The sequence below is a fragment of the Vanessa cardui genome, chromosome 11 (genome assembly GCF_905220365.1).
Source record: "Vanessa cardui chromosome 11, ilVanCard2.1, whole genome shotgun sequence".
Lineage (NCBI taxonomy): Eukaryota > Metazoa > Arthropoda > Insecta > Lepidoptera > Nymphalidae > Vanessa > Vanessa cardui.
The window spans coordinates 139,143-161,444 of record NC_061133.1 but is presented as its reverse complement, the minus strand read 5'-3'; positions in this window follow the sequence as shown (position 1 = coordinate 161,444).

The following is a 22,302-nucleotide window of genomic DNA, read 5'->3' as shown; positions in this document are numbered from 1 at the left end:
GATATTTTAACAACTTGTTTAAAGTATACCTGACCACGCAGCATAGATGCCAGTGTCCTCGGACTAGACCACTACTGGTGTACATACTGATGCCAGTTCAATTCATTATTTTAATGAATTATTCATTCATTTATGACTTTTTTATATTAGTAACCAACATCCACAGATATCAATGCCAACTTTGTGATGCGACACCATCAATCCTTTGGAAACTAAAAAGTTAAGACCCTTGGGTTAAATACCCAAGGGTCTTAACCTTTGAATGATCATGAATGAATCTGGTTCAACAATACCAAATAGTATCATTTAGCATAAGAATAAATGACTCGTGGATAGCTATAGTACCTACTAGCCACACAACATTTATTGAATCCATCTATCAATCCTCTGATCTGGTCATTAAATAATTATTGAACACAAAATAAAAACAAGTATTTATTGATAGAGCGCGTCATCATATAAACACCAATTTGAAAATATGACTGAGCAAAACACCTTCCGTTATAAGATTACTTCGACCTTTTCATAAAACATATAATTGTGTTCTTGATTTCCAATTTCTTCTATAAATGACATAACTTTGCTACCAATTTCCTCTCCCCATTCCCCCTACCTATTTATAAAGGTTAGGTAAGGACTGTTAGTCACCCCAAACATTTTTGATGTTTGTTTTCAAACTTGTACTCACTGCGATTCATCAAGATGTTCTTCTTAAAATAGTTTTAATGTACTCGAAGGTTTCTGAAAGGATCGCAATGTGCAATCGTCCTTGAATAAATTACACTTTCAATTCTACCGTATTACCTGCTATGATACCTAAGCTCGTAAAACGCACTATGTTAAGATTATGCTGAGATAACAATGGATTTATAATACAACTTTATCTAGTATCAACGCTTCTGTACACGGAATATATTTATTTTAATAGAAGTTCAATCGTGAGTCTTAAGTTATCATTATAGAAGCCAATTACGTCAAGTGAATACATAATATAGGTTTGGCTTCAATGTATTAATAACATGCCACGTTATTATTAATAATATATCCTAAGTAAGTCGTTTAGTTTTTCGTTTAAATGTCGTTAGAATTTACGAGATTGCGAAGTAATTAAATGGAATTATTCGAGGACAGCGGACACGCACGTCTATAATTGAACTTATTTGATTCAAATGAATTAATCTTTATTGGAATACTTTGGCGCCGCTCTGCCATAATCTTTCGTCATTGAGAAAAGACAAACAAAAGGCGAGGAAAATACTTCAAAGTCAGAATTAATTCAATTCCCGCAGGTTTCCAATAAGAGAGCATCCGATCGAGGAATTCTCTTCGTCAGAGCGAACGTGACGTGTGTACCGACGGGCGTTTTATAAAATACGTACTACGTTGTTTTAGGTTCTAATTTTTTTGGGTTTGCTATTTGTTATTAATTTAAAGTTAATTAAACCATAATCGTTATTTCGATTTCAATGCTAATGGACTTTCCGTTATTTATTTATCAGCTATATCCAACCCACAGGGGATTGAATAAAGCTGATAAATATGTATTTTATTTTTTAAGACAAACGTCATTTTTGGCGAATTAAATTCTAAAGTTATTAATACCTGTAGCGATGTGATTAAAATCCTAGCGCTCCAAGACGATAAGATCCGTCTTCCCGATAAAAAACCTAAGTGATACTTAGGTTTTTTATCGGGAAGACCAAATTCGAAGTCAATTATAACATTTTGATTATTAGTAACACGTGAGGCTATTTTCAACCGACTTCCAAAAGGAGGAGGTTATCAATTCGTCTGTATTTTTTTTTTTTTTTTTTTTTTTTTTTTTTTTTTTTTTTTATGTTTGTTACCTCATAACTTTTTACTGGGTGGACCGATTTTGATAATTTTTTTTTGTTTGAAAGGTAGTGCTTCCCGTGGGGTCCCATTTTTTTTTTATTTTTTTCCGATGATGGTATCCGTATGAAAACGACATAAGTCTTAAATTTGCATTATGTGTATGCGCGACAAATAGGTGAATAACTCAAAATCACGTTAACTAATTTTGATGATTCTTTTTTTATTATAAAGGATATACTTTAAGGAGAGTTTGGTGAAAGTTTGGTAAGGTTCTGAGCTCAGGATCCATGACAAATTAAGGGAATGGGAGGGAACGGAACAATTCTGAGGAGCACGTTAGCAATACTCGGTCGAATCTTTTATTTATGGGTTACTTGGATATTTGAATCACCTTCCGGAACGTGGTTATGTTCATATAATTGTCATAATCGAATATTATAATCAAATAGCGACCCGCCCCGACTTCTCACGGGTGCAATACTGATACTAAATATACTAAAGAATTTGTTTATTTACGACATCACATTGCAAACTTCTAAAATTGTCAGTGTTTCTTTACTATATTGTTCATTTATTATATACACAAACCTTCCCCTTGAATCACACTATCTTTTAAAAAAACCGCATCAAAATCCGTTGCGTAGATTTAAAGATATAGGGACAGAGAAAGCGACTTTGTTTTCAACCGACTTCCAAAAGGAGGAGGTTATCAATTCGTCTGTATTTTTTTTTTTTTTTTTTTTTTTTTTTTTTTTTTTTTTTTTATGTTTGTTACCTCATAACTTTTCACTGGGTGGACCGATTTTGATAATTTTTTTTTTTGTTTGAAAGGTAGTGCTTCCCGTGGGGTCCCATTTTTTTTATTTTTTTTTCCGATGATGGTATCCATGTGAAAACGACATAAGTCTTAAATTTGCATTATGTATATGCGCGACAAATAGGTGAATAACTGAAAATCACGTTAACCAATTTTGATAATTCTTTTTTTATTATAAAATATATACTTCAAGGGTAATTTGGTGAAAGTTTGGTAAGGTTCTGAGCACAGGATCCATGACAAAGTAACGGAACGGAAGGGAACGGAACAATTCTGAGGAGCACGTTAGCGATACTCGGTCGAATCTTTTATTTATAGGTTATTTGGATATTTGAGTCACCTTCCGTAATGTTTTTATGTTTATGTAATTGTCATAGTCGAATATTATAATCAACTAGCTACCCACCCCGGCTTCGCACGGGTGCAATACTGATACTAAATATACTACAGAATTTGTTTATATACGACATCACATCGCAAACTTCTAAAATTATCAGTGTTTCTTTACTATATTGTTCATGTATTATATACACAAACCTTCCCCTTGAATCACACTATCTTTTAAAAAAAACCGCATCAAAATCCGTTGCGTAGATTTAAAGATATAGGGACAGAGAAAGCGACTCTGTTTTATACTATGTAGTGATGGAACTCCTATACGGCTCGCAGTTAGGGTGCGATATGGGGCAGAATTTCTTACTATCTTTAATCAAATTTTGTGTATGTGATGTGATGTCATATGATGTACGAAATATAGTTGGTCTTTTTCAAAGTTTTTTTGCTGAGTTCGATTACAGCTCTTTCGAGGGATACTTGTAGTTTACGCCGCGTGACGTATTAAATCCGCATTTTCGAAAGTCTATTTTTGCTTTATTCGCAAGTTTCCTTTGAAATTGTCCTCAAAGTAGTTACTGACTCATATAAACGGAACGTTTAATCTATCCATATTAAAAAAAAATAGTTAGTCAACATCAGCTTCACTTAAAATCGAAAAATAAATAAAATTTTAACAAAAAGAAAAACCGACTTCAAACAAAACACTATTTTAAAACAAATGAATATGCACGAAAAAGTAATAAAAATAATTGCGTATTCAACATATTTTTTAGAGTCTTCCTAAGTTAAATGAAATGAAAAATATTAGACTACTTAAAAGTCGATTAACGATTATATCATGTAGTTATAATTATTGTTATATTTGGAGTCGGTGTCAGCCAATAAAACCCTACAGTATATCTATCAAAAAACAATACGAGAATACTTTGACAAATATGTTTTTTACAAATTACCTTTTACACAATAATATACTGTATCAATCAAGGGGCTCGTATCGCTTCTTTCTTTTGATTGTTGGGGCAAGGGCACCGTGGCTGACACCGGCTCCAAATATACCAATAACTATAACTACATGATATAATCGTTAATCGACTTTTAAGTAGTCTAATATTTTTCATTTCATTTAACTTAGGAAGACTCTAAAAAATATGTTGAATACGCAATTATTTTTATTACTTTTTCGTGCATATTCATTTGTTTTAAAATAGTGTTTTGTTTGAAGTCGGTTTTTCTTTTTGTTAAAATTTTATTTATATACTATGTAGTGATGGAACTCCTATACGGCTCGCAGTTAGGGTGCGCTATGGGGCAGAATTTCTTACTATCTTTAATCAAATTTTGTGTATGTGATGTGATGTCATATGATGTACGAAATATAGTTGGTCTTTTTCAAAGTTTTTTTGCTGAGTTCGATTACAGCTCTTTCGAGGGATCCTTGTAGTTTACGCCGCGTGACGTATTAAATCCGCATTTTCGAAAGTCTATTTTTGTTTTATTCGCAAGTTTCCTTTGAAATTGTCCTCGAAGTAGTTTCTGACTCATATAAACGGCACGCTTAATCTATCCATATTAAGAAAAAAATGTTAGTCTACATCAGCTTCACTTAAAATCAAAAAATAAATAAAATTTTAACAAAAAGAAAAACCGACTTCAAACAACACAGTATTTTAAAACAAATTAAAATGCACTAAAAAATAATAAAAATAATTGCATATTTAACATATTTTTGAGAGTCCTCCTAGGTAAAATGAAATGAAAAATATTAGACTACTTAAAAGTCGATTTACGATTATATAATGTAGTTATAATTATTGCTATATTTGGAGTCGGTGTCAGCCAACCCTATGCTATACCTATCAAAAAACAATACGAGAATACTTTAAGAAATGTTTCTTACAAATTACCTTTTATACGATATTATACTGTGTCAATCAAGAGGCTCGTATCGCTTCTTTCTTTTGATTTTTGAAGCGTGTGCCTGTGGCTGACACCGGCTCCAAATATAACAATAACTATAACTACGTTATATAATCGTAAATCGACTTTTAAGTAGTCTAATATTTTTCATTTCATTTTACCTAGGAGGACTCTCAAAAATATGTTAAATATGCAATTATTTTTATTATTTTTTAGTGCATTTTATTTGTTTTAAAATACTGTGTTGTTTGAAGTCGGTTTTTCTTTTTGTTAAAATTTTATTTATATATAGCGAGAAAGGCCTTTGACTAGTCAAATAGTTCTCGCTTTTTGAAATCCTACCCACAGTATGGTCAGTATGTAGTACTCCCACTGCAGTATGGTTTACTATAATTACGTTATAACAGTGGTGTGAGTGTGTCAAATAATATATTGTATATACACATTGTTGTTACGATATGTGTATGTTTACGCGCGAGATTGCTGAGTCACTGCGAAATATATTTACGTTCTATCTAATTTCGCCAAATCACTGTAATATTATTCTTATAAAAAGATCGCGAGTATCGGCGATATTTCACTGGTACCGCGAGATTTTATGACGAGAGGATACATAAATCGGTGCTATCGTTACACTGACCGCTTTATGTAGTCTCGCTGTGAAAACGTCAGTTATCAAGTATGAGTTAAACGAGATACTCGCTGATTCCGGGTTTTATTTTTTAACTGCTTGTATCATAAATATTGAAATAGTGCGATTATGAAAATCAGCTCAATTTCAAGGGTTACTTGTTATAAGACTGTACTTAATCTGTTGGAGTTCGGCTGCATGACCATCAATAACATTTTTTATCTCTTTCAGGATTGTTTGGCAATACATAGCGACTATAGTAGAGTTAACCTGGAATATAGGTCTAGGTAACCCTATTTTTCGGAAAAACGCACTACGCGTTTTCCTCACGTAAAGTGTTGGAGGGAGGGATTTATATAGGATTCGCCACAGGATCGACAACCTGGTAGATAACCCGGTTAGGTTAACTTTTACCAAACAACATCTTATTTATAATGTCAAAAGTAATTATTCCGTTTAGTTTTAAAATATTGCACGAGAACTGATTACATTCCGGTCGGTAGGCTGGTTCGAAGGACGTCTTTGTCACATTCCATCGTCGAAGGGTTGACATATTTCCGGAAGTTAACAAAACTTTAGTTTTGAAATCAATACAATATTAAATCCCCAAGACAAGCTCCAAACTACATAGATATCTAAGATCTAGATCGTAACACACAAACAATAAAAGGCAATAAAAACAGTATAATCGTTTGAGTAGGACTTTTTAAAATAGCAGACGAGGAAAGAATAGGAAAAACAGTTTTGTGAATCATCATCTCACATAATTTTTAAATGGCCATAACTGTAAACATGAGGTTCCTGAAACTATTTCAATTGCGTTATTTACCATTCGATAATCAGACCACGATGTGTGAGATTTCCCTTTTAAAAATATAAGACCAGTTTTCTGATCGCGTAAATTTAAAATTTGGGTTTTGATCTCGTGTAAATTATATTCAGTTCACGTGCTGAAGATCAAAACAAATTTCTCCATGTGCGACCTACATTAGTTCGCATTGACTGGCCTGGAAATTTGCTTATCGTAAGTACATGTAATGATAATTTTACGTTGTATATTAAATAAACTAACTGTGTTATTTATTCCGCGAGAATGGTTTGCCAGCGTCAATGCTTCTGCGCCGTGAGTCTTGGTTCTAACCCGATAGTCTATGCAGGTATTCGTCTGTTTATGCAAAACACATTTATATTATAAGACTATACTCATTATATATTATAATAGTACTACGAATGAAGTCGAATAATAATTACTCATTTTTGACCGGAAAATTGAATTCTGAATTTGAAAAACAATTTGGCTTCAGTGACTTTCCATGAGAACATTTCACTCAAATTTGGATTCAATGTTTTTTCTACCAACGTACATAATTTACATTCGGCAACATTACAGTTAATTCGAGACACTCAAAATGAAAAACAAGATACACGTGTTATCTATTATCATTATGAGTTTGTCTGACGTTAGAAGCTCATTTAGTTAGTTAATACTTTTGAATCGATAGTTAGTGCGAATAGCACGGCAGTCGGATTTAAGTTGAATCTCTAACAAAGATAAATTGTATCTATTCAATGGAATGGATAATGATTTTGTTTTGAATTCCTGTAAGTTTGCACGTGTGCGCGCAGCCGTGACCCGCGACTTCGAATGCGAGCTCAGCCGCAGCTCGGTGACATCGTCACTATTTTCTTTCCTTTGCTTGAGTCAACATAATACCGATCTCACGAAATAGGTATTTACAAAGGTTACCGAGAGTATTGTGTTCACATTACCTACTAATTCCATTTTTCCAATTCGAGGCTTGAGAGTTTGATACAAATTCCTCTTCGAAACTGATGTAGCGCAAAGGAAGATCCCGTTGAACGTAAATAATAATCTTACAATCTTTCTGTGTGAATGATTATGAATTAGACTTTAAACTTTAAATTCGTTGGTCTAGGAACTAGTTTATCTGGCTGCTGATCACAGTTTCTGGGCTTCATTTTCATATTAGCAGCGTGTTAAAGGAAGTGTCACCATCACGGTCCTCGTTGAGCAAGTAAATTCTCCCACCTTATTTGTTTCCAATCAGTGAAAATTACGCCGCGTACGAAAATATCCTTCAATCAATAACTTATACAATGTTGTACAAATTCATTTCAATTGCGTAGTATATAGTTTACATTAAAATACAAATAATGTTGTATTTTATTATAAAAATGAAATCAAATACATTAAAACTATAGTCTTTGTAAGAATTTATTTTACGTTTATATTTTTGTTTTCGTATACTATTGTATCCGCGTTGAATTCGTACAATACCATAAAATAATAAAAAATCCTAAAACCTTGCAATATCGACGGAAGCAATATTTGTTTTTTTTTTACGTCATTCACGAGGAATTTACAAATATACCGAATTTTTTGTTTTTTAGGTAGGTGGACGAGCGGTTGATCTCAATAGGTCATCACCGGCCAGCCTTGCTGATGCTGTATATATTAACCATTCCTTACATCAACTATACGCCACCAAGCTAGCAAGCAATTACACCGGCTCACTAACCCTTCATTAACAATACTTACTGGCTATATAGTTGATTGGCAATAGAATGTCTGAGGAATGGGTGGTTACTGCGCAGGCGAACTTTCACAAAGCGCTACCAGCAAATGCTTTTCTAATTATTAAATTTACTAACTTTGATGCTATAAATTTTGATAGACACAGTCGATGCTAAATAAAATAATACGAATACGAATGAAGAATGCGGAATAAAGAATAAACGAAATTTGGAAATTGATATTCCAAAATTTACAAACACACACAGACTGACATATATAGAAATATTTATTTTTTATGGTGACAATTTCAAATAAACAGACATTTAATGAAAAATTAAAATTTTCAAGAATTGAACGAATAACATTTCCCTAAAATAAAGACAACCAAATATTCTTTAAAAGTATATCTCATATATTTTTGTCTGAAATATGCGCATTGTTGTCTACAGTGGGAATTGAAATTCCACTAAAATGTAATTGTAAATCGGAATGAGCACAGCGGCGAGGCGACTCCGTAACGCGTCCGTCTGACTGATGTGTGGTTAGAGCCGGAATGTTGTAACGCAGCCGAACAATTCAATGAGGCGCTGGACGCGAGCCAGCCGATACATCTACGAATTGACACACAGGAACTATATAAATATTCTACTCATTTTACTCAACGGGAATTTTCAAGGTTTGTTTTGGTTTTGACCGTAAATGTAAACCTCTATCATAGTTTTTTAACTGCCCAGTTACCAACGTAACCATACAAAACGTCGTGTGCTATGATGTGATGTGTGTGTGTACGTCAGACACTAATCGCTTCAGTATCGTTTATAATGATATTATTGGGTATGAGAAAGGTTTTACTCTGGGCTACGGAAACAGTTACTCGCTTCTTACTCCTCTCCTTTGCTGTTTCCTCGCTTGTTAGAGTCGCTCATGGACCAAACTGTACGTACGCTCGCTACTTACGAAAAAATGTAACGCACGATTTCTACTACCGGACCTCTGAAAGGTCAAAGATCACCTGGGCCTTTATAGTCTCGTCCGGTATAAATATAATAATAAGTCGATATATAAAGCATGTTCAACCTGGCCACCTGAATCTTTGAGTAGGCACCCTGATGTAACCATTATGCTTGTTGTTGGCCATTATCTGGAAGGGCACCACCCCCTCATCAGATATATTACCAACAGTTTAGTGTAAACTGTGAACAACTGCAGGCAAATAGGACATATCATCGCATTGGCGATGTAAGAAATAACTAATATTTCTCACAAAGCCAATGTAATAGACAACTTACCATTAGGTGGCTCACGTGTCCTTCCGTCTACCTATTTTTAAAAAGAGTATAAATATGCTTTTATGACTGTCGCAATATGTTTATTCACGGCAAGCAAAACGGGCTTGGTAGACTTTTACGGTAGTTCACCTACCTGACACCAAACGATCTTGGATCAGCTTGCTAGTGGATAGTTTTCCGCTTGTATAATGGCATACTAATCGTCCTTGTTCTCTAATATATAAAAGATTATTCATACTTATGTTTAAGAAAAACCTTTGTTTTGATTCAGACGTAACACAGAACAGGCTTCCCAAAACATTAATGTTTATAAAACTTTGAAAGTACAGTCGTTTCAGCGAACGATTAGCAAATATTTACATTTGAAGAGATTACAATTTATAAACAATTCCGTCAGTGATTTTTGTTTTATGGAAAATTCGCCTGATAGAGAATTACACCAAAGACCTTTGCTGTTTCTAGTACGTAAATATTTGCTAACAAATGTCTAAAACCTTTACACAGACATAATAAACATAGTAAACACATTTTTCTATAAATATAGAAGAAGCTTGATGTGAAAAGGTCCATTTGCCTGTCTGCATTAAAAAATAAAAAATCAAAGACCAATTATAGGAAAGAGAAGATTGGTACGTATAAATGTCTTGTATTCGCACGGATGACTGATATTGCACAATTACTTAATTTAGTCATCTATAAGTATCCATTAGAAATATGTTTTAATTAGTTCAACATTAGTCTTTATAAGGTAAGGTTTTACGTGTGAGGTAACATTCATTTCGCGTGAATTTTGTTTCACCGGCGAGATAAATCTCCTGATTTATCGAGAGACGCGGCCGACACTAATTAAACGGCCTTGAAGAAGAGGCGTCTCGTATCGACTAGAAATTGCTTCGCTACAGCCGTTCAAGGATACCGTTTACGGTAATTGTCCACAACAATATATTTTATTGTTTAACTACATTATCCTCTTACAATTAAGAGGGTTTCCGTTTTAACAGAAACTACAATTTTATTATAAAAAAAGGTTTAGACGATTTAAAAATACTGAGAAATAATGAGAAAAGATGAGATTGCATGAATGCGGTCCATCTGCGTCGGCTTTGGGTAATATTACTGGAACTCTACTAATAATTGTCCGAACTGTGGACATAGTTCTAGGCAGAAACTGGAACATCTTACTGCTAATTCATCGTTTATTTAGACCTACCTACTTCGTGGCGAGAAAATAAGAATTGAACTCGAAGATGGGTGATGGATCCCTGGACTATTACTAGGAAACTTATCGAGTTTATATTCATTATATTCGTTTTAATAAATTTTCTGGTCCTTATTTATTTATCTTCTCTTGAATGAAGAAATTTAATGTAAAATACTCGTACCTAAATTCTAAGTGATTTTACTAATCACGGGGAACATGTTATCAAACCTCTAAGCAAATAAGTTATGAGTACACGGACGCCCGGTAGATTTATTTATTTATTTAGATCTCGCAGCGATATTTTTAGAGGATGCCTTACTATTACAATAGGCATGGATACGTCAATCTAAGTAGATTAAATTCTCTTAGATGCAGGAAAACGGGATTGTTCGAATATAATAAAACTTTATACTTCATTTAGTCCCCGCTATACACTAATTGGCATCTAAAGAGAACAATGAATAAGTCGAAATAAAATAATGGTTTAAAAAATCTATAAACACGCTTGTATCAGGAGCGCGGGGCGTTTTTTGCTTAATTGACCGAAATTGTAAACATTCTGAATCACTATTGGAAAATCATTCAGTAATATGAATAGCCTCCCGCGATTTCACAGTTATATATTAAATAAATTATAAATGGCTTGCTCTGCGGCCCTAACGGGTAAATAGAGAGAGCCGGGTCGATTATTATTATTTTTTTTGCTATTTAGTGCCGTGTACTGCTAAACAGGTGTTTATTGGTTTTTGAACTATTTTAATAGTTCAAAAACCAATAAACACCTGTTTTATAAAAAAAATATTTTCTACCAGTTCTTCTCCTAAGTGCAATAATATCAAGGAATATACTCGTCGGCTTTAAAATACCGTAATCGGTTTCCATGTATATATTTAGTTTACATACAACAGCGAAGTGTATTGAGACGGAAAGCGTGATTAAAGTGTACTCGAATGTTTAACTTCGTCGAATAGTATCGGTTTAACGAATAAGTTTATTTCACAGAAGTGTTTCTTCGTGCGCTTACGTTACGACTTCTGAGACATTGTGACATATTTTGTATAATTAGCACTTGTTATGAAAATAGAGCATTGAAATGCACCGCCCGTAGTTGACGCAGCTCACAATTAACACGTTTAGGATTCGGAGAAACACATGAACAGTTCCGAAGTATTTAACAATTCCTAGTACTTAATAGTTCGTTTGAGTAGTTGCTGAAGCAATTTTGATTGACCTAACATCCATGTATTTCTCACACAATTTACCTACACCGACAAAAAATATTTTTAAGGATTATCTCCTTCAGTGAGGTGATTTTATGTGAGTTAATGTTTTACAATCTATACTCATATATGAAGGTGTTGTTATTTGTGAATGTTACTCTTTCTATGAGTGTGTTGCTCTTTCACAACCAAAACCGTGAACTGATATTGTTATATACTCCAAAGAAGGACCTCTACTACTAGGCTACTCTTTTATGTAGCGTCTTACCAATGATCCCTAAAAGCGAGCGAAGGTGCGCGCCAAAACTAGTCACGTACACAGGACAACAGTAGACTGTAGAAAATAAACAGACACGCCATACTTTTTCATGCTTTTACAGATCAAATTACATTTTAACATTGTTTGTTTCTTATTTTAAAAACAATCATATAAACTATTAGGTAGTTATTACATAAAGCATCCGCAGTCATTAGTGAGTCGCTCGCTAGTAATATAATGTTCAATTACTTTAATGGAATTTACTCTATCTGTTTATATAGTGGTTATTTAGTACCGAGAATTATTTACTTGAACTCGAGTCGAGATTATAAAGTCAGCATCGAATAAAACAAAACGAACATATATTATATGACATACTAATTATACATAGAGGTCAAATTAGTTTGTTTGAATGTAGGGGTTAGTATTTAGAATTATACTTACTTCCATCATGTCATTTCATTGATTAATAAATTACACCGAACGAAGCAGGAACTACCTTCACTACATCCTAAACATAATTAATATCCTAAATAAATTTTGTGAAGGCCATTCTCCATGGATTTGATGTGTTTTCTTAATGTTTGTTGGAATTGTTTAGTCTGATTTTCCGCAATGTTTGTAGTTCCGGGATCACACACATCCCGAACTCCTCTGCACCGTAACGGAAGTGTATCTGATCCAATAATTCGATGAGGTGAGCTGTATTACATAATGGCGTCGACAAGAAACTACACCCTCATTAGTGTAATGATTGTCTCTCGCAGACTCGATTAATTAAATAAACAGAGATAGTACGCAGCTCAGTCACTGCAGATGACGAGGTGACATTAATGTCTGTGCCGTGTCGCAAGCTTAGCGAAGCAGTTCGCAGGCACACAAAGAGGAGTCCATTGAATATTAGAGTCTAGTCTCAGCGTCTTTATGGCGATCTAAGGTGTTTGACACAAATACGTACAAATGACTAAAACACAGGACCCCTCTATTCTGAAATCGGTTAAATACAATTAGCATCAACATTGCATCATTTACTTTACATGGTCGGCCATATGTTCAGTTGTTCAGTATTTTGCAAAAAAACTGGTTTTACCACTTTACTTTAAGCTCAATGTTCACGCGACTGGATGCGCTATAGCTATATTATTGTATTTCTCAAAGAAACACTATGTATTCACCGATGTCTTAAGAGATTATATTGTATAATATATACCTTTAATTGTACATGAACACAGCCATTTATGGTATTGAAGGGACACATGAAGCTCCAGTGTTTCTTTGTACATACACACATATGAAGCAGAAAATTTAGTAGTACCTTCTCAGATTTGAATGAACGACTTAAATCTTTATCTCGAAGATTGATGTATTTTATATGTCATAATTTTAACACGAAAGAAAACTATGCGTTAATAAAATTACATTCCTGGCGTCATCACGTCCATAAAATGATCGCACTCCGAGCTATAAATAAGCCGTGGCGACAACATTTACATTTACACAACCGTCGCGTATATTACATGAAATGCTCATAGCGCGTCGCGACCAATGAAAAACGATTCTAACGAGAAAATCGTTGTAGTGTCCATATTAATGGTGATCAAAGCTCGGCTCGCATGCAAATGTACCCTCTTGCTCAACGCGCCTTATAAGGACACGCTTGAGCAGTCACACCACACTTCTTTTATTTTAAACGATCTCGCCATGATCCGAATACACGCGGATGCGATGTCTCCCGGCACACGACTTGCATTCAACTATCAAACGCTGTGTACGCCCGAGGCGTTTGTGACTTGCTAACATTGGTAACGTTACCAGCGGAGAATTTCATTTTCTTTGTATTCATTACATTTGTGTCTTTATTATATCGTTTCGAGCTAATCCCCAGCTTGCATGTATGACTCCTGAATTCGATTATATGAGCAAATAGATATGTGATTCGCGCTCTATCTATGTTGAATATACAAAACTCCTTCGTGCTAGTGTCAACAGCGACTGTACGAAGTGTCCACTCAACCGTGATGAATGGTATGAAAATGCGACACAAATAAAGTTATTAAACACATTGGTCAAAATATCATCGCGGTTATAGACTTACTATTTTTAGCTTGTCTCTTGGCGCGGAGCGAACAGAAATTTTCCTAGCAAAAAAATATATTGGATATAAATCAAGTAAATACTTGCAGATGTAATTAAAAGTATCCGTTGATTACATAAACATTTATTGCTTTAGATTTAAAAAAAAAAACACTTCGCTTAATATATTTTGCGGACTATAAAATGTGGTCAAAGATATCCATTTCCGAAATATGTTTACATTGGAATTTTTAATTACTATGAAATATTAGATGCCATTAAATAATCATATTCTAGAAAAACAAACTAGTAAATATTTTATCTTACATAATGTTGGCCAGCTTTATCCAGACGTCGGCACTGCCAAAAAATGTAATATGTCTTGTATATATGTATAAAAATACCGATGTTTAAAGCTTGTGAATGAAAGATGTGGCAGTGAAGTCATAAGGAAATAAAAGATAGAAAAGTAACCGAAATCATTTTAAGTAAATCATCTTGGATATTGAAACACTTCTAGCAGTTTAATTTACAAAACAAATAGAAACGTATGCATTGACTCGGTCGAGAATTAAAACTGTCAAAATTTAGTAAGCACAGTAGTGAGTAAATACTTTTTTTCCACTAATATTCATGCTGCAGTCAGCTAATATTTAAAAATCCGTCCTCTACTATGGAAAAATTCAGTCAAGTAAAATACATTTATATTTACATTTATGTTTTAATATACTTTAATTAACAAAATAAAAGCTGACATAAATGAATAGTTCCATTGTCATCAAAGTAATTAACGCTGTCAATTACAAGAAATGCGCTTCATTAAAACAGCTTGAAATTAAACCTCTCGCAATTAATTAAGCATGTACTCGAAGTCAAATGATTATTGAACATGAATAAAAACATATCTTTTAAAATTATTTTTTCATAAAAAAAACATCCGCTTAAATTGAATAATTTCCTTTGCGATTGAAAGTTTGTCAACTACGAATGATTATAATGATTGCGACAGCGACCAGAAACTTCCAGCAAATGTCCAACTGTGTGCGAGTGTTTTATTAACGAGATGCACTTTCGAGTTAAGTAGTAAAGGTTGAGCAAATGTAGTTGCTCTTGATCAAATAATCAAAGCCTAATAAAAGGATCCCATTGCAAATCATTTTATATATGTAGTAATTATTGCAGTGCTTTTTGGCAGTATATCCAAGAGAATTACATATTATATAGAGACATCATTGAGCATCATGATTCCCATTTAAACTTGGATATGTCTTGAGTCATCGGATTACTGACAATCATCTTCACAAACAATTAAAGCCACTGACTGAGATCGAAATCTAAAGAGAGAAATTATTTCGTCTCATAATGGATATTTATAAAACGTTTGATATTAACAGGCTTACCTCAGCTTTTTCCACCATCTTGCGATCATCGGGAAGAATACTGACGGAACTAAAGTCGGAATCGCAGGCTATAGCAAAACCTGTACATTTTCATAATTTCAGTATTCTCGCAAGTTAAGAACATTTTTAGAATCTATGGTGAATGTTTTGATCTTTTTTCAGTAAAGTAAACTTAATGAGCTATTTATAAAGTGATGAGTTAGTAAAATAACTATATGAATTCGTTAATCATTATTCGACTAACGATGATCCAACAACGATGCAACGATCCAGTTAGAGCTGCGCCACAAGAGTGTATATAGTAGATAGTCAAAATGTTAATAAATCTGGTAAGCTGTAATAATGAGGTTCTACCTAATCTTAATACATTATATTGTTTTAAACGGTCGTTCATAATTCACATAAATGAATGAAGTCATCAAAATATACAGACAAATACGGCGTCGTAATATTATAAATGAGACTGTTAGGATGTTTATTACTTAATCACGCGCTCGAACGCCTGCACGGATTTCACACTGATAAAGGCGTCGTTAATTTTTTTATGACACTATAATTATGGCGTGGACTTGAAAATATCTGAATGATTTTATTTAACCTTAATAATGTCACTTGGCGGTGGGGCTCTGTGCAGGCCTGTCTGAGTGTATATCATAATAAATTATAGAATTTGTTATGATATAATAAGCTAAGCATCAATACAATGTAATATTCTTGTTGAGAGGCTGATCGGGTAGTTGTAACTACAGTTACTCGTAACGCCATAATTGTTAAGGTTAATGGCGCTTTGAAAAATTTGGGGATGCCTTTTGTGTGTACAGTGCTCCTGGCGGTGGTGATACATATGAGGCTCATTTGTGAGTCTACCTTTTTATTAAAAGTAAAAAAAAAAGATAAATATTATAAAAGAAATCATTTCAATTTAAGTTACACTCAGTGACGCAGCACAGATAAGTTCTAGAGATAAACATACACTCATTAAAGCAATGTTTCTGCTTTTTAATAATTAATAAATAGATAAATATCTCTCCCAACATTTTTTGTGCCAAAAGTTTTCTTCAGTTCGTTTAGGCGATTGTTCGCTTTATTTCTCTCACTATGATTTATTTGTTTGTTATTATCATACGTTGATGCAAAATATAATCAATAGCTCTGTTTACAATAAAGTAGAAATAATAAAATCGGACAGCCACAGTTAGCCGCACGTGAGTAATTTTAACATCAATTTCCTTCGCATTACCGTTTGCGTTTCCGGACGAGGCAATTTCCCGATGGACCTGAATAAAAACCTGCAGCATTTTATGCCAGGAGGCAATTCGCATTCTTATGTTGTACTGCGTAAAGTTTACATTCCTGCAATGATGATTTAATCGACTATACTTATATAAATGTTATATATACATAACTAGTATAATAGTCAAAAACGATGAAAAAAATTTTGTTACTCATATTTGAATATTGTCTTATGAAATAAAAGGTATTAATTAAAAAGGGGATTTATGAAATATATTTGCAAAATCGAATTTTAAGAAACTGCTGCTTTCTTATACAAAAGAATCAAGTACCCTGGGAAGACATCAACGATCAACAACGAAACGAACTCTAATTCGTTATAGACATTAGGATTTCCGACGTTCGCTTATCACAGAGAGCCGTCGTAATTTATATCTTAAATAGATTCATCCACACGTGGCCGAGACTCTCCTCGCCTCGATTTGGCAGGATTTCAATCGTTTAGTTGAAAATTATGATATTTATCGAATAGAAATATCGCCTGGTCTGCTATTTCGAAGAAATCGAAACTGTTTTATTAACTACCGCAATAAAACTTTAAATAAGACGCTTGGATAATTTGGCCAATATTTTACTACTCGAATATACATATTTTGCCGATTAAAGGATACTTGAAATATTATTAATACCGTTTATGATAATATGGCAGCTGTTTTAAGGTCGCGTTGCAAGTAACGACAACTCTCCGAAACTCGATCGCCAGACTCGAAAGTTATTCATCACACAAATGAAAATTAAATGTTTAAAATATGACCATTCCACGAAATATTATATTGCATAGTCTACAATACAAGTGCACTCTCTGTTGCCTATTATATAGTTATTCCGTACTCCCATAGTCCAATGAGACCGTAATGGGATGCAGCCAGAAACGGATCCGATGCCCCAACAGCTTCACTTGTTTTGCGAACTACATACAATGTCGATAACTCAGTCCTCGGAAACGGCAACCTTCGACGGCAACTAGATCTACAATGTAGTTTACAATATACGTGATTGTACCAGTAATAATAATAATAATAATAATAATAAGCCCCCCGAAACCCAACCACACGTCCTGATTGACCATCTAATCACGTGGGGGGCGGACACACGATAATTAAATTACTGGCGTGGCAAACGTGGCAATGGTAACCCATTTAGTATGGAGACGCGTAGTAAGAAGAAACGTATAGGGCCGCTACCCGGGGGCGATCGCCGGGGCACACCTGGAGCTGGCGCTGGGTGTGACAGCATGCGGACCGTCAGCGGTGAGGAGTTGAGCAAGCGGGCTTCTCCCGATAAATTCCACACTACAGCCGGTCGTCGTGAGTTGAACAGGCGGGCTCACGGCGTTAATGCTACAGCCGCTACCGATGACGAAATTAACAGACTGACAGACAGAACAAGTAGCCCAATAGAGCCTTATAATAGTCCTAGCACTTCATCATACACACCCTCCGTCCAGTCATCACCTTCCACTATTAGCTTAAATACAGAACCACACTTACCAGCTTTGAATGTTGCGCGGGAGGCGAATGCCTTTTTGTCCGCGTCCACCAAGGCTGGAAAACCGAGAGTTCGCATGAGATGGAGCAAAGAGGTAAACTCATTTATCATGCGAACATATTACTATATTACCAATTTAGAGACTGACATGACCACATATTGACAGAAGATGCATGAACTTTTTACACAAAAATACCCAGGGATTACGGTCACAGAACAGCGAATTTCCGATCAGAGAAGAACTATAGTAAAAAACAAACTACTAACCGAAGACGAATTGAACCGATTAAAAGAAGAAGCACGTATACAGCTACAACAACACGACGTTACTACACCATTACCCCGGAATCCGTCTCACTCAGAATTTCACTCTCAAATAGAATATTTTACACTACCAAACACACAAAACACACACACATCAGATATGTCAACACAAACTGAATCTGTAACGATAATATTAGAAAACGAAGTTAATACTTTAAACGCACAAAATCCGATTACTGAAACATACATACAAGAAATATATGATAAATTTAGTACAACTTTATTGCAATACTCAGGAACGGATCCACTAATACGTCCTCGACTTCCTAAAATAAAATATAGCAAACAACTCTACAATTTAATTCAAATATTTAACGAAAACATATTAAATAGATTTATTTCAGAAGATACACAGCTAATAGACATACATACCATCATATACTGTACAGCATTAGTAATAACAGAAGAAGTAAATCCTAAACAAATAAAAAATATGCAACGCACAAAAACTAAGCAAACTAATAAACCACCGTGGCAACAAAGACTCGAAAGAGATATCGAAAAACTCAGAGCGGACTGCGGTAGACTAACTCAGTATATTTACAATAATAATAGATCAAACAAAGTAGTAAAAAGAGTAGAAGAAATATTCCAAAATTGTAATATACACACTAAACATGACAGAAATAATAAAAAGCCAGAAGAATATTTGGACACGTTAAAACAAAAACTCGCTCTTAAAGTTAATAGACTCCGAAGATACAAAAAAGCAGAACAGCGAAGAAATGATAACGCCATATTTACAACGAATGAAAAGCTCTTCTATAGAAATTTACAAAAACCACATACTCCTACTAACACAGTAACTGACAGGAACACAAACGTACCTACTAAACAAGATCTAGAAGTATTTTGGTCTGGTATATGGGAAGAACAGGTAAGCCATAATTCAAAAGCATCTTGGATAAATGACGAAAAAATAGAATTTAGTATAATAGAAGAGATGGAATTTGTAGAGGTAACCGAAACAGATATAACTAACATAACAGCAAAATTACACGACTGGAAATCACCAGGCATTGACAAGATACACAACTTCTGGTATAAAAAATTAACATCATTACATAAATGCATAGCGAAAAATCTAACACATATTGTATTAGGACAACAGAAAATACCCGAATTCATGACAATAGGAATAACTTACATGCTACCAAAAACCAAACACTCACCACAACCTTCCCAATACAGACCGATCACATGCCTACCTACAATATAAAAAATCTTAACATCAGTCATTACAAACAAAATTAGCACACACATAGAACAACACAATATAATAGCAGAAGAACAAAAGGGGTGCAGGCGGGCCCATATGGGATGCAAGGAACAATTAGTTATTGATTCCACAATTCACAAACATGCTGCCACAAAAAATAGAAATCTCCATTGCACTTATATAGATTATCAGAAAGCTTTTGATAGTATTCCACATTCTTGGTTAATTGAAATATTAGAAATATATAAGATAAACCCAAAAATAATAGACTTCTTGCGTAAAATAATGTCATACTGGAAAACAACACTACACCTTAACTATGGCCAAAATACTATCGTTACACGACAGATACAGATTAAGAAAGGGATCTATCAAGGTGATTCCTTGAGTCCCCTATGGTTCTGCCTCGCCCTTAACCCTTATCGCACCTATTACACCGTTGCCGAGTAGGATATTCTCTTAAAAGTATAGAGGAAACCATTATATCACACCTGATTTATATGGACGACATAAAATTATATGCAAAGAGCGATAAAGACATGAAGAAACTAATAGAAGTAACAAAAGAGTTTAGCACGGATATCAACATGCAATTTGGATTAGATAAGTGCAAAACAATACATATAATAAAAGGAAAAATAAAACCGGGTAACTACGCAATAACTTCTTCTGATACAACAACAGCTATGGAACCAACAGATTTATATAAATACTTAGGCTATAATCAACTTAAAGGACTAGATCATACATCAATCAAACATACACTTACAATAGAATATAAAAGACGAATAAACGTTATATGTAAAACTCAACTCTCTGGGAAAAATCTTATAAAAGCCATTAATACATATGCTATACCTATACTAACATACTCATTTGGAATTATCAAATGGACTAAAACTGACATAGAACAAATAGAACGAAATACACGCACAATTCTAACAAAACACAATAATCTCCACCCTAAATCTGCAATAGAGCGCCTAACACTCAAAAGACAAAATGGAGGAAGGGGATTGATAGATATTTATAATCTCTGGCAAAAACAAATTAATACACTAAAAACATTCTTTCATTTAAAATCTCGCACTAGTGACATACATAAAGCAATAGTTGTAAATGACAATAACTACACCCCATTAAATTTAAGTGAGCAAGGATATCATATGAATGACTGTATTGATGATCCTCAAAAGCAAAAACTAGAAAACTGGAAAAAGAAGGTACTACACGGACGCCACCCACACGACTTAGAACAGCCCCACATTAATACAATAGCATCAAACAAATGGCTTAAAATAGGAAACCTTTTCCCAGAAACCGAAGGTTTCATTATAGCAATCCAAGACCAAATCATTAACACGAAAAACTACAAAAAATATATTATCAAAGATCCCACTATCACAAATGATAAATGCCGTAAATGTCATATCCAACCAGAGACCATACAACACATAACAGGAGCATGCATAACCCTTACACAGACAGACTACACTCATAGACATAACCAAGTAAGCAATATCGTTCATCAAAAACTAGCACTCAAACACAAACTTATACAAAACACAAAAACGCCATATTACAAATACACACCACAAACAATTTTAGAAAATGCCACACACAAAATTTATTACGATCGAGGCATTCTTACGGATAAGACCATTCACTATAACAGACCAGATATAACTCTACAGGACAAAATCAATAAAGTCACTTACCTTATAGACATAGCAGTACCCAATACACACAATCTACAGAAAACTATCGCTGAAAAAATAAATAAATATAATGAGCTCAAGGAAGAAGTCACGAGAATCTGGAAACAAGAAAAAGTCTACATCATCCCTATAGTTATCTCCACAACAGGTGTCGTCCCAAACCATCTCCTCCATAGTCTGAAATTATTAGATCTAAATGAGTCCCTTTATATCCCAATACAGAAGGCTGCTATTTTGAACACATGTAGAATAGTAAGAAAGTTCATGCAATTAGAAGAGACTGACACAACATAATTACTACACATAAATATTACATACATAAATAACACACACCACATACTGCATTCACTTGATTTATATCCGTGAATGTAGTTTACACCAGCTTAAAGGCTGAGAAAAACAAAATTTCCGAAAAAAATAATAAGAATACGTCAACATGCAAAAAATTGGGCTGTCACAAAATTATTCAAAGAAATTTAAAAATTTATTTAAAATAGTGTAAATCTGATTTTTTAAACCTAAAAAAGTAAAATACAGACCTTTAAAGACCAATATAAAACAATAAAATATGCATACATACCAATATGAACAAATATACAACAACAATCCGCAGAAAATGAAAGTGACAGTGTCAAAACACAATAAATAATGTAAAAATTCTAAGAATATGTTGACAAGAGCCAGACAACGAGCGCACAACTATCCATCCCCGGACCCGCCGCTCAGCTCCGCCTCGCAGGCACAG